This window comes from Calonectris borealis, chromosome 15 (genome assembly GCF_964195595.1).
Source record: "Calonectris borealis chromosome 15, bCalBor7.hap1.2, whole genome shotgun sequence".
NCBI classification, from domain to species: domain Eukaryota; kingdom Metazoa; phylum Chordata; class Aves; order Procellariiformes; family Procellariidae; genus Calonectris; species Calonectris borealis.
The window spans coordinates 19,816,079-19,831,961 of NC_134326.1; positions in this window are offsets into that span (position 1 = coordinate 19,816,079).

Here is a 15,883-nt window from a genome sequence, read left to right on the forward strand (position 1 = left end):
CCCATACTTTGCCTGGCAATAAGTCCACAGGTCAGTAACTCAGAGAGAGGGGTGAGATGAGAAATGGAAAAAAAGAAGTAAAAAAAAAAAGAAAAAAAGGTGCAGATAATTAGAAAGAAAGTAAAGGAAGAGAAAAGCAGCAGAAGTGTTCAAACGGTCTCTGAAGCTATCGTGCTACCAACTTAGGAACTTTTTACAGGTGTAAGAGCGTCAGCTCGCACAGCTGGAATTTCTATGGCAACAGTCGGTACGGGCAGTGTGGCAGAGCGAGGCTGTGAAAGAGTTTGATAAAAACATTGTTGGTACCAGCAAGGCAGGAACTTCTATGAGATCCTGGCATCTAACAAAGCCTCTCCTGGAGCAGAGCTACAGATGGAGGCATTATAAACACCAGAACCATCAACACTGCCTGCAGCCGCGTTTCTTTCCCTTTGAACAAGCCTGGAAGTTAATTGCACAACCCTTCTTGCTATTCTAGCAAGCAATGAGCTGGGGTTGCAACAGCAACAGAATATGCTTACTTATTTTTACAAAGCATTAAGTAATAGGAAGATCTCTGTAATTGCAAGCAGGAGCAGAATGAAGCGTGATGGTGAGACTGGCTGTGGCCATCTCCTCCACGGAGGCCATAGGCACGTGCTGTGGAGGAGGTAGCAATCCTGTCCTGGGAGAGAGAGGGATGGTTTGGTGAGGCATGAAGGCATCTCTCCAAAGCTGGGAGTAAAAGGAGCAATTGAAAGCTAAAGAGTTATGCTCTAACCTAAAGGGGATTACTCAGAAGTGAATGAGAAAATGATTGAGTTGGAGCACTAATAAGCATCAGTGAGTCTGCAACTGTCTGACCGCAAAGCCTGAAATCCATGAGCGATCGTTCTCGGACTCTGAGAGCGTTTGGGATTAGGCACAGCCTCTTCATGCATTCGCTCACATTGTTGAGCCGTGAATCCGATTTCACAGACCGCACTAAGTCTTTGAAAGGAACTTGTCCATATTTTCTTCACACTAGCTTCTGCACTGATCCATTTGCAACAGTTTTCATTTTGTTTCCCAGATTCATGAGGTTCAAAAATTGGAGCTCGGGAAACATTCTAACCCCATTCAAATGGACCAAGAAGTGTCTGCCCACATAACAGATTAATATCTTTTGCCATCATTACTAGCACACACCCATGAGATATCAGCACATGTCCACACACAGGTCTGAGCATCAGGCTTCTTTCAAAGGAATGCAATCAAAAAGTTCTCCTGGCTCGCATCAAACTCACCCCCATGCTGTATTTGGTAATACTTGTTCTTTATGCACAGACAGGAGAAGGGGAAAGAAAGGTGTTATCTCATTACTGACACTGATCACAGTTCAGGCACTAAATCCTGCCTAAGAGAACATCAAAATATTCATAACTTGATTGCATGAGAAGAAACTATTATCAGCCTTGAGAGACATTGTCCAATGAGACTCAGGAGAAGACGACCAGAACATGCCCTTCAAGTTTTATGAACGATACCAAAATTTGTCAGCATTTCATTAGGATCTTATTAACATTATGAGACCAGGGGAAGAGTGTGGCAAGAGGCAGAATAGAATTATTATTATTATTATTATTATTATTATTATTATTATTATTATCATCATCATCATCATCATCATCATCATCACCACCATCATCATCATTATTTTTCAGCTATGTACCCATAACAAATCAGCTCTATTATGTCCCAGGACTTTCTCTTTGGCTTTCCTAATCTCATTGCCACTACATAACTTTCAGCTGGCTTTAAATCTGATTGCCGTGTGCCACTTTCCTATTTAAATCTCCCTGCTTTTTATCAGCTTCATTTTTTAAGTATATCATTTACATTTGGTTCCCAGTGGCTATAATAAAATGTCCAAGTGAGTCATTCTCATTGTCTCTCCACAACATGAGGAAATCCCAAATGATGGGATTTCTTCTTCACTCAGCCTTGAGTTACTGGGGACAGTAAAAGCCAACTTACCCTGGCTACATCAGAAGTTTGAGCACTTGACACTATTTTGTTCTGAATAGATCAGGGACTGCGGATTGTCATGGTTTTGTGTCTATTCAGATTGTGGATATTGGACATTTTTCCGCTAGAACAAGGCACAGATTTCTAGCCCATCCTCTTGGCTAGAAACTGGGGTGGCTTCTTGCCCCAAAGCATGGCCAAAACGTCTGACCTGTCCATGCCTGAACATTGGCACCAACATATCCTAATCCCTGGCCATGAGCGAGTGACTAATCCTTCTCCTTCTCTTTCTCTCTGGGTAAAAAAGGAGCAACGACTCTCCTGGTATAAGTCACTGTTGGAAAATTATATCTATTTTCCAGCAATTATGGGATAAGACAGATTCATTCAGTAAATCCAAACACTTTCTACCTAGATCCCCTTGCTGCAGCTCTTCAGTTGAGCATCACCACTGCGGAGCGGGGACCTGCCATGGCAGTTTCTTGCTGCCCTTCCAAAGAGGCCCAACTTTGGGAAGCAAGCAAGACCAACCTGCCCCGTACTTGACTAACCAGGGCCAAGAGAGGTCAGAAAACGCTGGGCCTGCACAACTCTTGGGGAGTCCCCAGCAGAGTCCTTTATGGGGACTATATTAAGGGACCCATGGACTGTGTCACCAAGGAGGAAGATGCTGTAATTTACTCTCTGTCCTCCTTGATGTGAATCCTCCTTTCAGATACAAGAGAAGGTGCCCAACCTAAGTCCCCAGAGACTGCAGAACAGGTAAAACTGCCTCAATAGCCAGGTTCCTTCCCTGTATAATATTTTCAGAGCGCTGTTCATAACAGGCTCCATGAAATCTCCAGCACATCGTGAGCACAAAACCCATGATTTCACATGGGAAAGTGGTGCTGAGATGTCATTCATATGGGAGAAAGACATTTGAAGACATCATTCGTGCACCCTGGCTCCCCGGGTGAACCCTGTCACTTTACAGAGTTGTTCAAAAGAGGTTTCTGGAGACAATGGGCTCGTGGTTTTCCATCGCCTAGCCCAGATTTAGATTAGCGCGAGCACACACTTGAGTCCTGTTCTTCAGGAAAGAGCACCAAACCAGTAAAATACGCTGCAGCTGTGAACTGGAACCAGGAGACAACGCAGCAGCCTCTGTGGGGCAACGTGTTCCTGAACTTCCTAATTTTTTGAAATCTGATCGTTTGGGATTTTTTTTTACCCCTAGGATTTAATTTTTCATTGCCCCGTGAAGCTGTGCAGCCATGTACATACATGTCAAACACATCCAAGACAGACGTGAGGACTTGCTGCTGTAGCAGCAAAACCCCACGACAAATTCAACCATTTAAAAGTTCCCTTGCTAATATTCACAAATATCTACCTAACACCTGGGTTTTGTTAAGTTTTCTGGTAGCGTGGCTTTCGAAACTCTATTACTACATGCTGGGATATGATTAAAGTGTTTGGCTTTCCATGGTAACATTACCCATCTATAATCTTGTTTCTTAGCGAGATCTGAGCCAACTGTACTAGTAATTTCCTTTAATAATAAGTCTTCAGGAATAACTCTGCCCTTTAAACCCAAAATTTGAGGCAACACGTGATTGACAGATATCACGGCTTTCAGCTAATTAGATATTCTGAATGCTCAGCCGTGGGAGAGTTTTTAAAGGAAATAATTGTAGGTGCCAGGCTCCCTACAGCTGTTCTGCCACCACCAACAGGTCCGGCGCAGCCGCGGGGTGACTCTGCCGAGCAGTGGAGCCGCTCTCCCTCTGTACGGGGGGGGCTTGCCAGGCTCCCCCCCATCTAACTGGAAGTAAATGGAACTCCACCCTCAATTGCACAAAGCAATTAAGCATGCTATGTTAATTAGTTACAGCAAGGATGATCATCTAGACAAGGAATGTGCTATTCCTTGTAAATGATGCTGCTGTTAATCTTTTAATATTAAGGTGCCTGGGTAGAAATCAGATGCTGCAACCACCCCAAAATACAAATTGCCATGCAAAGATCATAGTCAAAGGCAGGGAGAGCAGAGTGCTGCAATATTTTGCACAGACTAAATAGCCTCATAACACTCGTGAGATGCATCACATAGATGCACTGCGTTGTAGCTTAACTTTTTTTTTTTTTTTTATGGTGTGAAAGCATGTTCAGTGCATCACAGCTCTGAGCTGGGTTTAGGCCTTTGGACAGCACTGTAATAAAATTATTTGCAGGAAATTATAGAACTGCAAAGGAAAGGCACATTGCCACTTTGCGAGTGTCATAGAGGATGAGCTCTTCTGCAGTTTGTCACCCGTTCAGCCCCACCGCTGTGACTGCTGCTCTTCAAGAGACAGCCTGTACAGCAGCAAAGGTATTTGAAAGCCCACCTCCAGCAGAGATGATTTGTTATGATAAATCTCAACCAAATCAAGCGTTTTGCCAACAGCAGTTGGAAGGTGTCCATGTTTTTATTGCATGCACATTCTACATATCCCATTGCTATTGTTCAGTAATAAATGTATTCATAGCTCATACCAGTTCCCTACCTCAGATTCAGATAGTGTTACAGCCAGAGAAGACACCTGTGTGGACTGGAAAACACATACCTAATTTAGCAGTCTCTCTCCCCCTCTGTAACAGAGAATAAGTCAGGTGCATGCACAATTTTGCTGCAAAGCATCTCATCTGCTCTAGGGCCTCCGGGTCAGCCGTAACCCAGGGTCTCCCAGGGCTCTGTAAATCCTTGAGCTGAGCTTTGAACAACAGGCTCCCTGGAAAAAGAAGCAAGCCAAAAGGGAAAAAAAAAAAAAAAAGGCAAAAGCTGTGTTCCTGGGGGAAGGAAAAAAAAAAAAGCTTTACAACATTTGCAAAACTAAACTTGGCAATTGAGCCTCGGGAAAGTTTCAGCCGCTCTGCACAGAAGGAAGTATTTACATCTTTTAGTCACAGGATGCAGGTGGTGATATTCTGGAGAAGATTACAAACAGATTGTAGGCATCTCGCAATTTTATTGCTGTGTTATTGCAAGTAGATCTAGGTACGTGACAGCACACCCGAGCCCAGATGGCCGTCATTAGGCACAGAAGTCAGAACGAACCCCTTGAAGGCAGCAGCGCTGCCAGGATCCGGCTGTGGTCCCAGCCCTCGGACCCACCCTGGGACCGGGACCAGGCGACGTTACGTGCAGCGTTAAGGTCCCGCTGCTTAACGAGGATGCGCAGATTGGTAGCACGGAGAAGGAAAGGCTTGTCTTTCAGTTTGACATCAAATAAAATAGATGTAACATCTTGCTGTTAATGAACACACACATCACTGGCAGGGCTACTGCATAATTTATCACCACAAATACCGTCTTTCTCCAGAGTTTTCATAATTCTCTTATCTTTATTTATAAAGTGTTAATCTGCTTAAAAAAGGGAGAGACAAAAGTTCACGTGTAAGCCCTAAAATGTGGTAAAATAATGGAAACTGTAACTGGAGAGGAAGGGATTCAACTATATATTTTTGCTACTTTCAAATGGCACATGTTCCTGAAATTCTGAGGTTTGTGGCAGTTATGCTCAGCACCTGGGGTCTGAGTCACGCCCTGAGCTGCAGGGCGCTGCAGAGGAGGAGGAAGAGGCTCTGCTCTTAGGCTGCAATTGAGACACGCTTTAGCTGTGATTGCCCAAAGCCAAGTGCTATGTTCCCCGCTCTTTGGGTCACTTTGCAGCATTAAAGGCTCAAAAATCTCTTTGGGATTATAAAATCAGTGAGGTAAGGGTTCTCGTTGTGCTGTATGACACCTGCGTACTTCCACATGCAACTGTAGTATCTGAGTATTTATAGCAACTACAACTTTGAAAACTGTTGGCTCTTGCACTTGTCTTTTGGGGTCAAAACTCTGCTAGAAGCAATGGGCTTTTATGTATCTTCAACAGGAAAATATTTGAGGGATTGGGTTTTTCTTTTTTATTTTTTTTTAAAAAGGTTTGATGGTAATAGGTGATACATTCCATATATATCATTTTTGTAGTGAAGACCTCTGTCTGACCAGTGATTTCCACAACAAATGGTAAATGCTTGTATAAAAATCTGTAAATGTCCCACTCACCAAACAGAAGAAATTGTGACATCCTCACCCAAAAGCAAAAAGACAGTCTTTAGCAGACCAGGAATGAAACAAGCAGATTATACCCCCAGAGATAGGAGAATATGTTTGGAAAAGCTTTTAAGTATCTCAAGAGCAAAGGGTTATTTGAAAACCAACATTTTGACATGAACATGCTGGTTCCATCAACACCTCTATAGTAAATATTTCAAGATAATCTCATCCTGAAATAGAAAAGCCAGCCACTCTATTTGAATGCCTTCATCGCTGTTGGGTTCCTAGCAGCAAACTAAGGCGCAGCATGATCAAGCTGGTCGAGCTGCGTAATCCTGCGGCTGGGGGAGAATACGACCGTGCTTAGGAGGGTGGTGGCAGTCTGGGGAGGTCTGCTGGTACAGCGTGAGCACTCTCAACCCCAGTTGCTGGTTGAGTGCTTATGCAAGAGCTACCTGCCCATCTCCTGCCCTGAACACTACGTGGCTCCACCTTCCCAAGAAGGCTTCCCTACTGTGAAGGGGAACACAGCCAGCCCCTCCCCTGAGCCAAGAGGGCATTTTGAGCCATACTTTGCAGCCTGCGCCATGAATTGAAGAGAAAGGATTGTTTGTTTTTAGGGAAGAAGTGGCAGCTTTTCCCTCCTTTCACAGTCACACCACAGCAGCTCCCACCCGTACCCCCAACAGGGCGTCCCTCCCCTTGGCGAGGCGTCAGCAAAGCTGCAGCCACGAGCCCTGGAGCGAGGGGAGGGAACCACATTCTCCCCGCTCGCAAACCAGGGCCAAGCAGCCAAACTGATTTTCTGTATTTTCTTTTATTTTCTCACACAGACAGAATGTTTCCCCTTTGCTCCTCGCCCTCAGTGGAGCCTCCTGCAGAAACTGCTGACGTTAATCCCAGAAGCAATTCAAGAGAGGGGGAAAGAGCGCTGTAAACCCAAACAAGAATGAGACCATCTGGCAAAAAGAAGCAAAGCCTGTTAAAAACCCACTTTGTCCTTCCTGCACCTCCAGCACAAGCTGTCAGTGGCATTTCAATAGGAACAAGTTTCATTTACAGTGCTGCACACAGTGCTCAGTTTAATTTAGGCTTTTTTTTTTTGACCCGTTCCATATTTTTTGGTTTATTGTACCGAACCTAGTGGGATTGCTTATGAAGTAAGGTATAATCCAGCTTGAGTAACAGCATCAGAGCCTGGACCACCATCTCTAAAGCTTCAGCCCTCAATTACCCAAGCATCTGTTTGCAATTCCGTGTACGGAGGGAATTAAGACAACACTCAATACAACAAGAAACTGGACAGAAATATGTAGACTCATTCAATCTTGCTGTGTTCGCGGCACCAAACCCTTCCTGCAATAGTCACTCACACTCTTGTCCTGCTTTTTGAACGTAGCCTGTCTTGTGTTAGTTGTTAGCACCACAGCGAGATCAGCAGGAAGCTTTGGTAAGGCCCTTACTCATTACCACTATTACTCTCAGGACCTAAGAAGCTTTATATGACCTTAGAATCATAGAATCATAGAATATCTCAAGTTGGAAGGGACCCATAAGGATCAACGAGCCCAACTCCCTGCTCCTCGCAGGACTACCTAAAACATTACCAACCTCACCATGAGGAAGAAGCACCGTGTCACTCCTGCATCCATCCCTGGATGGAAAAACCAGAGAAACTTAAAGGAGCTACGGTGCTTTTACTAAATGAATAATATAAATGAATTAAATTAATTCAGCTCAGTCAAAAACTTCTAAGATATTCAGTTTATGCAGAGCAGATTCAAATATTTAAGACAAGCACTAGAATAATCATGAGTCACCATCCAATATCACTCTGGTGCTCCTGCTGAACCACCACTTCTTAAACATTGTGTCATCTCCAAACTGTCCCAAAGTCTCACCGGCATATTTTTGGTTAGAAACTATCTCTGCTGTTGCTATTTCCACCTCTGGATCCTGCTCTGTGTTCCAGGACTGGCATGTTACAGAGAAATAAAGCGGGAAGTCAACCGGGAGGCATGGTGGGTGCCATGATGGTCGTTTTCCTTTTATTTTAACAGTTCCGATCAACCTTTGTTAGGAAATCAATCACCTTAATCTTGGGAAAAGAGGCGTGTTAATGACTGCACCAATTTAGTGGGTGTTTTAAGTTTTATATTCAATTTTATTTTTTGCATGAAGCGTAAAGAGGAATAGTATCAAGGACTGACATGCTTCAGGGGGACATCAGAGTCCTTTGAACATTAACAGAGCTCTGCTCTGAGCACTCCCTGTTGGGAGTTACAATCGCTTTTAAGGGAAGTTAATTGCTGCTGTAAACATGAAAATGAATTGCCAGTATAGGGTTGGCTTTAGTCGCTCTGGGACTGGGGAGCCTGGTTTCTGAGGACAAGGGATGGGAGACCCTCTTCTGCTCTCAGCTGTTTTACACTGAATATAGCATCTGCGCATCTTCTACAGCCCTCAGAAGGGTTCATACGGCCTTTGATGGCTCAATAGCCACTGGAGGACCCATAGGGAGCATATTGAAGAAGAAAGCATGACACATGGATACTGCAGAAGATGTACAATCCCACAGTGATGCTCACTGGTCTGGGGTCATTTTTGCACTGGCACTGCATTTCCTTTAGCACTGGGGAAGGAAGGAGGATTTAACTGGAGATCACCTGAGACCAAGCAGCTGCTAGCTGGGGAATTTTTATGTCTCTCCCAAATTGGGAAATGTTTCTTCTCTGTTTTGAGTCTCTCCCACCTCTTCTAAGACACGTTCTTGCCCAACATTGCAGCTCCACAGGCATTAGCAATTCCCATACGATGACTGCACATGTGTGTAACTGGAAGGAGAAATGGCTAAGCAAGTAATTAGGCAAGCAAACTATTTACAGATATAAAATAACCACTTTTCAGACACCAAGTTCAACAAAGAAATGGGTATTAGCAGCATGCATGTAATTAATCTATTCACTAGTGTTCTGGTGATGTATTTCTAAATCTGTATTTACTCAAGCACGTAGCAATCATTTGTATATTGCTCTGGAAAAGGTTAGATGCTGTCAGGTAAAATTCGTCATATTATAATCCCATAATTAGCAACATTTTTTCTTTTTATATATTTCTGTTACCACACAGTAACATTTAGGGAGATTGGTGTCTTTGTTTTGCAACATTTTCCTCATGCACAATAATAGAAATGTATGCTGAGTTGAGGAAATAGGTTTATTTTCCCCAGGGTTAGAGAAGATCTCCGTGATTTTGAAGTTGGAGGTTATTTTGCTAAGCCCCACAAGAGCAGAGATTATTTTTATTCATATGAACATATTATTACAGCTCAGATGGATTAACATGTAAGAGCTCATGATGTTAGAGACCCACATTTTTCAGGAGAAAAAAAAACCAACAGGTCTGGGAATGCACTGTAAGAAGAACATACTCAAAGGAAAAACCTCCATTTCTCGAGGGTTTTTTAATAAAATTAAAAAGAATAGGGAAACACCCCTCAGCACCTCTGTAACCTTGGTGCAGGAACCGTGGAGGACCCGCTACGGGCCAGCACCCCAGTTCAACTTGTCCTTAATACCAGCGCTTGCCTCACTGGGCAGAGGGGCTCCTGGAGCCCCTCCAGCCTCATCCCACCACCGCATCGGGGCAGATCCAGCACCCGCAGGTGCAACCAGAGCCCACTGGACCAGACACTCAGTTGCACGATGCAGTACAGCTCTATCCCTCCTCGTTCCCCAAGCAAGCAGCTGAAAGCGAAGGCGTGTGCTTTACGGGATCACGCCGTCTGTCTCACCCTGTCAGCTTTTGTCTGAAGGGATCCCAACACTCATTTCTGAACTTATTTTGCACTTCTCCAGCTTTTTGCTGGCTGGAAGGCTGCGTTGCATGGTGCAGTCACACTCCCCCCTGCTGGCTGCTTCTCTGAAAGCGGGGCAGCATCAGGAAAAGCAGGGGAAAAGAAATTATTTTAATATCTAAACTGATGATTATTTTTTTTCTGGGTATGACCTGAGAAAAATTGTCCTCAGCAATGACAAGTTCACAGCACCAGCAAGGTAAGCTTGATTGCCAGTTAAAAGATCTTCCTCTGCCTCACCATTGAATTCTTTCTGTAATACAACTTTCATTTAATGCTTTACCTGCTCACCCACCAGCGGACTCCCGGGCAGGGAGCAGGCAGTGCTCCGGGCAAGTGCCATGGATGACAGCAGGATCCTCTTGTTCTCACAGCCACCGCCCGCCCAGCAGCAGAACGCATCTCATTTGTACTGTGATACCCATAATATTCACGCTGAAATGAGAAGGGACGAGTGTAGGGCTTTTCTGGGATGGGGAGATAAAGAAACCGCCCAGTTCTTTGTCCTGGCTTTTTTTTTAAAATAAGCTCCTCCTGGAAATCAGTCCCATGCAGACCAAGGATGATGTGGAAAGACCAACCTTGTTTCTGCCGCTCAGTCTGTTAACGTGCATCCACAGGTCACTGAAGGTGAGCCCGCACTTCCCAGCTTCACCTCCCCACCCATGGCTCAGGCCCCTGGGACCCTCCGACCTGGGAGAAAGCCTCCCGAGTCAGCAAAACTCCCCTAAACCTGTCGCACTGGCACGCGACTGCCAAGGGAGCGGGAAGAGGGAGAGTCAGGCAAGGGCATCCTTGGCCTCCAGAGTGAGAAATCAGGCATGGAGCTGACAAAAGGAGTAAGTCTGGACTCCTATCATGTCACATTCAAGAGGATTGTACTTTCAGCTGTGACACGGTGCAGAAGAGCCTGTCCCACAGGCTTCAGCCAGGAACAGTTGGAGCGTGCAGTATATAAAGTATACATAGCTGCTCCAGGGCTTTCCGCTGCTTACTCAGAGCCAGGGTGATATTGGGACTCTCAAATATTCACATCTTACTACTCTCTGGAAGGACCATTTTCATTTGGTTCCAGATAAGAAAGGAGATCCCAGACAGACACATTAGCTCACAGTCATTCCTGCTGCTGAACCTGCAGCAAGCTTTCTGGTCAAAGCTAACCCCCATCTAATCACCTTACCACAAACCACACAGCCACAGGGAAGTACATAAGATGCTACCACCTCCCCCAGAGTCACCGAACCGCTACGTATGAGCGCGCCGCAGCCACCTCTGTGTAAAGTTGCACACCTTATATTAAGCTGACCATAATGACAAAGAGCCCCAAAAAAGGTTGCCTCTCAAACTGCCCCAATGCTGCTAAGATAACCTATGTCACACAGCCTTATTGTCATTTTGTGGCATGATCCAGCCCAAACCCTCTGTACTCAGAGAGGATCAAGGACAGCTTTTCTTCTCTAGGAGCACCTATTCAAATGCAGAGAATCTTCCCCATAAATGATACTGAAAATGTAACATCACTGCTTGGGAGACTGTGGCTTAATTTCTATACGATGCCGTTATGCCCTTTACTTCCACCTTCTTTCCCTCCCCAAACAACATGGAATATAATTCTCCTTTTCTGAACATCTGGCATTCCAGCTGCTGGGATTCACAGTCAGTGTGCATTAGAAATTCAAACCTATTCTAGATTAACTGGTAGAATTTGTCACCTAATACTGAAAGGACAATTTTTAGATGTTGAAAACCCATTGCACCTTTATAAAGGATAATCAGCTGTTCCTTGCCCCAGTGACTACAGCTCAAGAACAGTCACCCTGTTACAATTTAATTTGGAGACTTAACAGAACCGTTAAGAAGAAGTGTGAGTTAACCTTAAAAGATACATCCTCAAGTGAGCCACCACAGCTCATTGTAATGTAGAAACTATGTCATGTAGGTACTTTTGAAAGTTTTATTCACTGTCCCCCACTTGCAGAGTTATATGGAGAGCATAACCATTTTCCCCTCTGACAATCAGTAAATAAATGGAGGGACAAAAAGGACTTCCATCAGTCACCATGTGACACTGGAAAATGAAAGGCAGTAAGGTGCTAACAAAAATACACAACATAATTCCACTGCCTTGCAGAGCAAGCTGATAACGAATACCAGCTTTGTGATTAAGAAATGCAAGAGTCCCCTAACTCATGTAATCTGAATTTGAAGTATTTCAGCATCCTTGGTACATCTGTGAACCTTCAGTTCTCAACCCCACCAGTTTCCTCAAATAGCTTAATCACATCCATTTCAACATTGTTTACAGAACAGTACAAAGTGATTAAATCTGGTTTCACTTAATCTTTAATAAAACCTCAGTGAGTGCACCTCAATAAGGATAACATGACCTTCGTATTTTCATTTTAATAAAGTTAGGAAATTGCCAAGATTAGTGATTTTCAGTGTTAATAACTTAACAAGGCAGTAGACCTTGTAATTAAAAATAAGTTTAAGGAGGCTGCTAAATTATTTTGATAATGATTTAAGGACCAATTACAGAAAAGATGTCATTCTTCCCTTTCTCATCAGGTATGTTGTAAACAGCGAAGCTGAGAAGTTCTGATATTAACCATTTTTTATTACAGTGAGGACATTCATATGCTCTGTATCAGAAAAGTTTTAACAGAAGACAGTATAGGGCTCCTCCTTAAAGGACACTTGATTGTAAAAGAAAAGGTGTAAGAATTATGTTATTAGTTCTGCTGCTTTGTGGTGGCTGGGATATACGGCCTTGAAGATTACTGCTCTATCAGCCTTACGTGAGGATTTAGCACTCCCATAAAGCTACTCAGCCTTATAGGAGCACAAAATGCAGCTTCGGTTTGGATGTGGGACAGGAGCGGGAAGCTGCACGGCCGAGCAGGTACTGTGACGTTAGGGGACCATGCACACACCATCACTGCCATGGGGCAGCAACCCCCCTCAGCCTGCCCGCTGAGCCCGCTCAGGGATTCCCCTCCGAGAACACCACCACAAAAAACAACCCAAACCAAAAGAAACCTCAAATCTCTGTCCTAAACATTCCCATCGCTTGCCTTGAGCCAGCTCTGGCTCCATGATAAACCAGCTCAGTGCCCCAAAATGACTGAAAACCAACCCAGGAAGAAGCAAGATTAAAAAAGAAAGGAACTGTTTTGCTGGGTTAGGAACCTGCTTCCCTTCCAGAGCAGGGGAGCGTGGCGTGGCGGGGGGAAGGAAGAGCCTCCTCCCGGGGCGTCAGGCGCTCTCAGTAACCCAGCCCCACTGCCCGCAGGACCATCCCACCACCCACCTGCAACGCTCACCGTCCTGATCACAGCTCAGGCAGGAGAGCTCTGCCTGGGAGGACCTGCTCGTCCCTTTCGGAGCAAGGATCGCTGCTGGATCACGCCCTGCTCACCCCAGCGCTGGGCAGCATCCCTGCCTCGAGGGTCAGGCAGAAAATTGAGGGCTGAGCGAGTACCAGCTGACAGCCAGATTTCTCTTTGCTCGGCATGCCAGCTTTTCACGGACAATAAAAGCTAATAAAATGTCACCCACTGTGGCTCATCGCAGGTTTCCTAAACTGACCGTGACTTGGAAAATGTTTTGTCCAATGTTTTGTCCACCTTGGCCTGCAGCTGTGCTGCTCCCTATTTGGAAACTAGGCAGATTTCCCAAGCCTGAGTTACAGCTGTAAGAGCGTCCCCCTTCTCCTTCTAATATTAATAGTAGTCTGTGTTAGAGCCACAGAAATATCCTTTTTCCCTTCCTATTATTTTTGTAGCTTTTAAATTTATTTAAGAGAGATCACATTTTTCATCTCCATGTCGCAAATTAATTTCCCGTAACTCAAACCACCCTGCTCAGATAAACCTCTCTCTATTCACCCTGTATACAACTGAGCAGCAGCCAAGGACAGTTGACTCAGCTGAGTAATATGCACTGGTGATAAATGAAAATTAAACTATAAATATTTCAAAATACCTGATTTCCTGGATAGTAAAAGTGAAATGTATCATTTGTTTAAACTATCCTATTCATTATTTCTTTCCTCATTTCATGAAACTCAACCACTAACGAGAACCTACATAAATAGAGTTTCAACCTTCCTCTTGAGAAGTTTAATCAGAAAGCTCTTCAGGAATATTTTATTCCTTTTATCAGAATATTGATGGAAGTCATAATTCACCTTAATGTGAGAAAGTTTCCTTTCTTCAGTAAAGAAATTCATCAAGACATTTCTTGTTGGTAAGATCTGACATAAATCTGCTTGCTTTTTCCTCTATTTGATCTCAGCACTTTATGAATTTTTGATTGCCTACTCTTAATTTTCCACAAGCAAATTCAATTAAAGAAATTAAAAAACAGTAGTTCAATCCCGATTACCTCATCAGCAAATGGCTCTTTTATTGCACAATGGATGACATATGCTCACTCTCCCGGTGCTGGTGGAGCCCTTATAAAACTGGATCACGAGAAACCGTTCCCTTTTTATTGGTACTATTAGGAAACAGCATATCAACTACCCAAGTCAATTCAGCAAGGCACTTCCCCCATTCAGGCAACAATCCAAGGGCTATTGCGCATGAAAAAATATCCTTGGAAAAAAGCGTTGAAGTCATTGTGCGCATTTCAAGTCTTCCATCTGTACCAGGGTGCAGTCCCTTTTTTACAGCACCAAGACGACCGTGACACACAAGTGCGCTGGAGAAGCAAATCAGCCCAGTCATTAGCCAGGGCGGAGGTGACAGTTCACTATTTTCCAAGTTTGTTTCCAGTATCATCTTGTGACTGTGAGCAAGTATATGCCATGTTGCAGGGACTGGATGGCAAGATGCCTTTGGTAACAAGTTGATTATTTAGCACTCACCTTTTTGGGACACAAATAACCAGTATTAATTGGTACTGCAGTCTCTATGTTACACTAGCGTTATTAGCTGAATGCTGGAGCAGATCGGCAGTGGACAGGTTTTAAGAACAGCAATATTCCACAAACATCATTACCTAAATTGATTTGCTTAGATGCATCCGTAAACCTTCTGCTTCGGTATGAGCAAACCTATCTCTTGGGGTAGCTTGCTACAATCACTGTGAACCTGATGGAGCAAGATTCACACAAGTACTTGAAAATACATTAGCATTCTAGAAGTTAATTCATTCAGAAATTCCCCAAATGAAACCCATTGTTTAAAGAACTTCAAAGATTTCAAATTCATATTAATTCCCTGTGAATTTAAAAACATTCAAATAAGCTGCCCTTAGTACCGTTACTAAAGAGGCTTATTAAAAAAATATTTATATAAATACTTTAAAAAAATTTTTCTTACTTGTGAGATGAAGAGGATGTTCACAATAGCTAGAGCAAGTAAAGAATAACTGCTCATCTTAAGCGCCTGGAGTACTTGGAGTGAGGCAAAGCTGCGCTCTGCTAGAGAAGGCACAAGTGTGAGCCATGATTTCATGACCTCAAATATCAGTTACCTAACTCAAAATATTCCAGTACTGACAGGACTATCAAGAGCAAAAGGCTCAAGATATGGTTTTCTCCTCTAAGGTAACCTCATGCAAGAGCATCTTGAGAGAAGACAGCTAAAGGGACAGCTCAGAAGAGCGTTTATTAACATTTGCAGTACAGCCAAAGTGAGTTGCAGCCCATTAGGCCTAAATACCATTAGGTGCCACTAATAAATACTAAGTCTGTGGGACAAGTATGTTTAGCTGTGCTGTGACAATAAGAGCATTTTAAAATGTGATGACTGCAAAACAAACTGCAAAGCAGCAGGTTTAGTAATTGAGTTGACATTAGGCCTTTGACAGTTTTCCCTAAAAAGCTCACAAAAAGCAATCTTGCTATTAGCTGCGTGCATTCCTCCTCCAGTAAAAGTTATAGGGTTTTAAAAGAGTGGGTTTGTTGGAAGGAACAGCTCAAAAGCTGGAAAGCTAATAAATTTCTCTCGCTACAGACAGTCTTT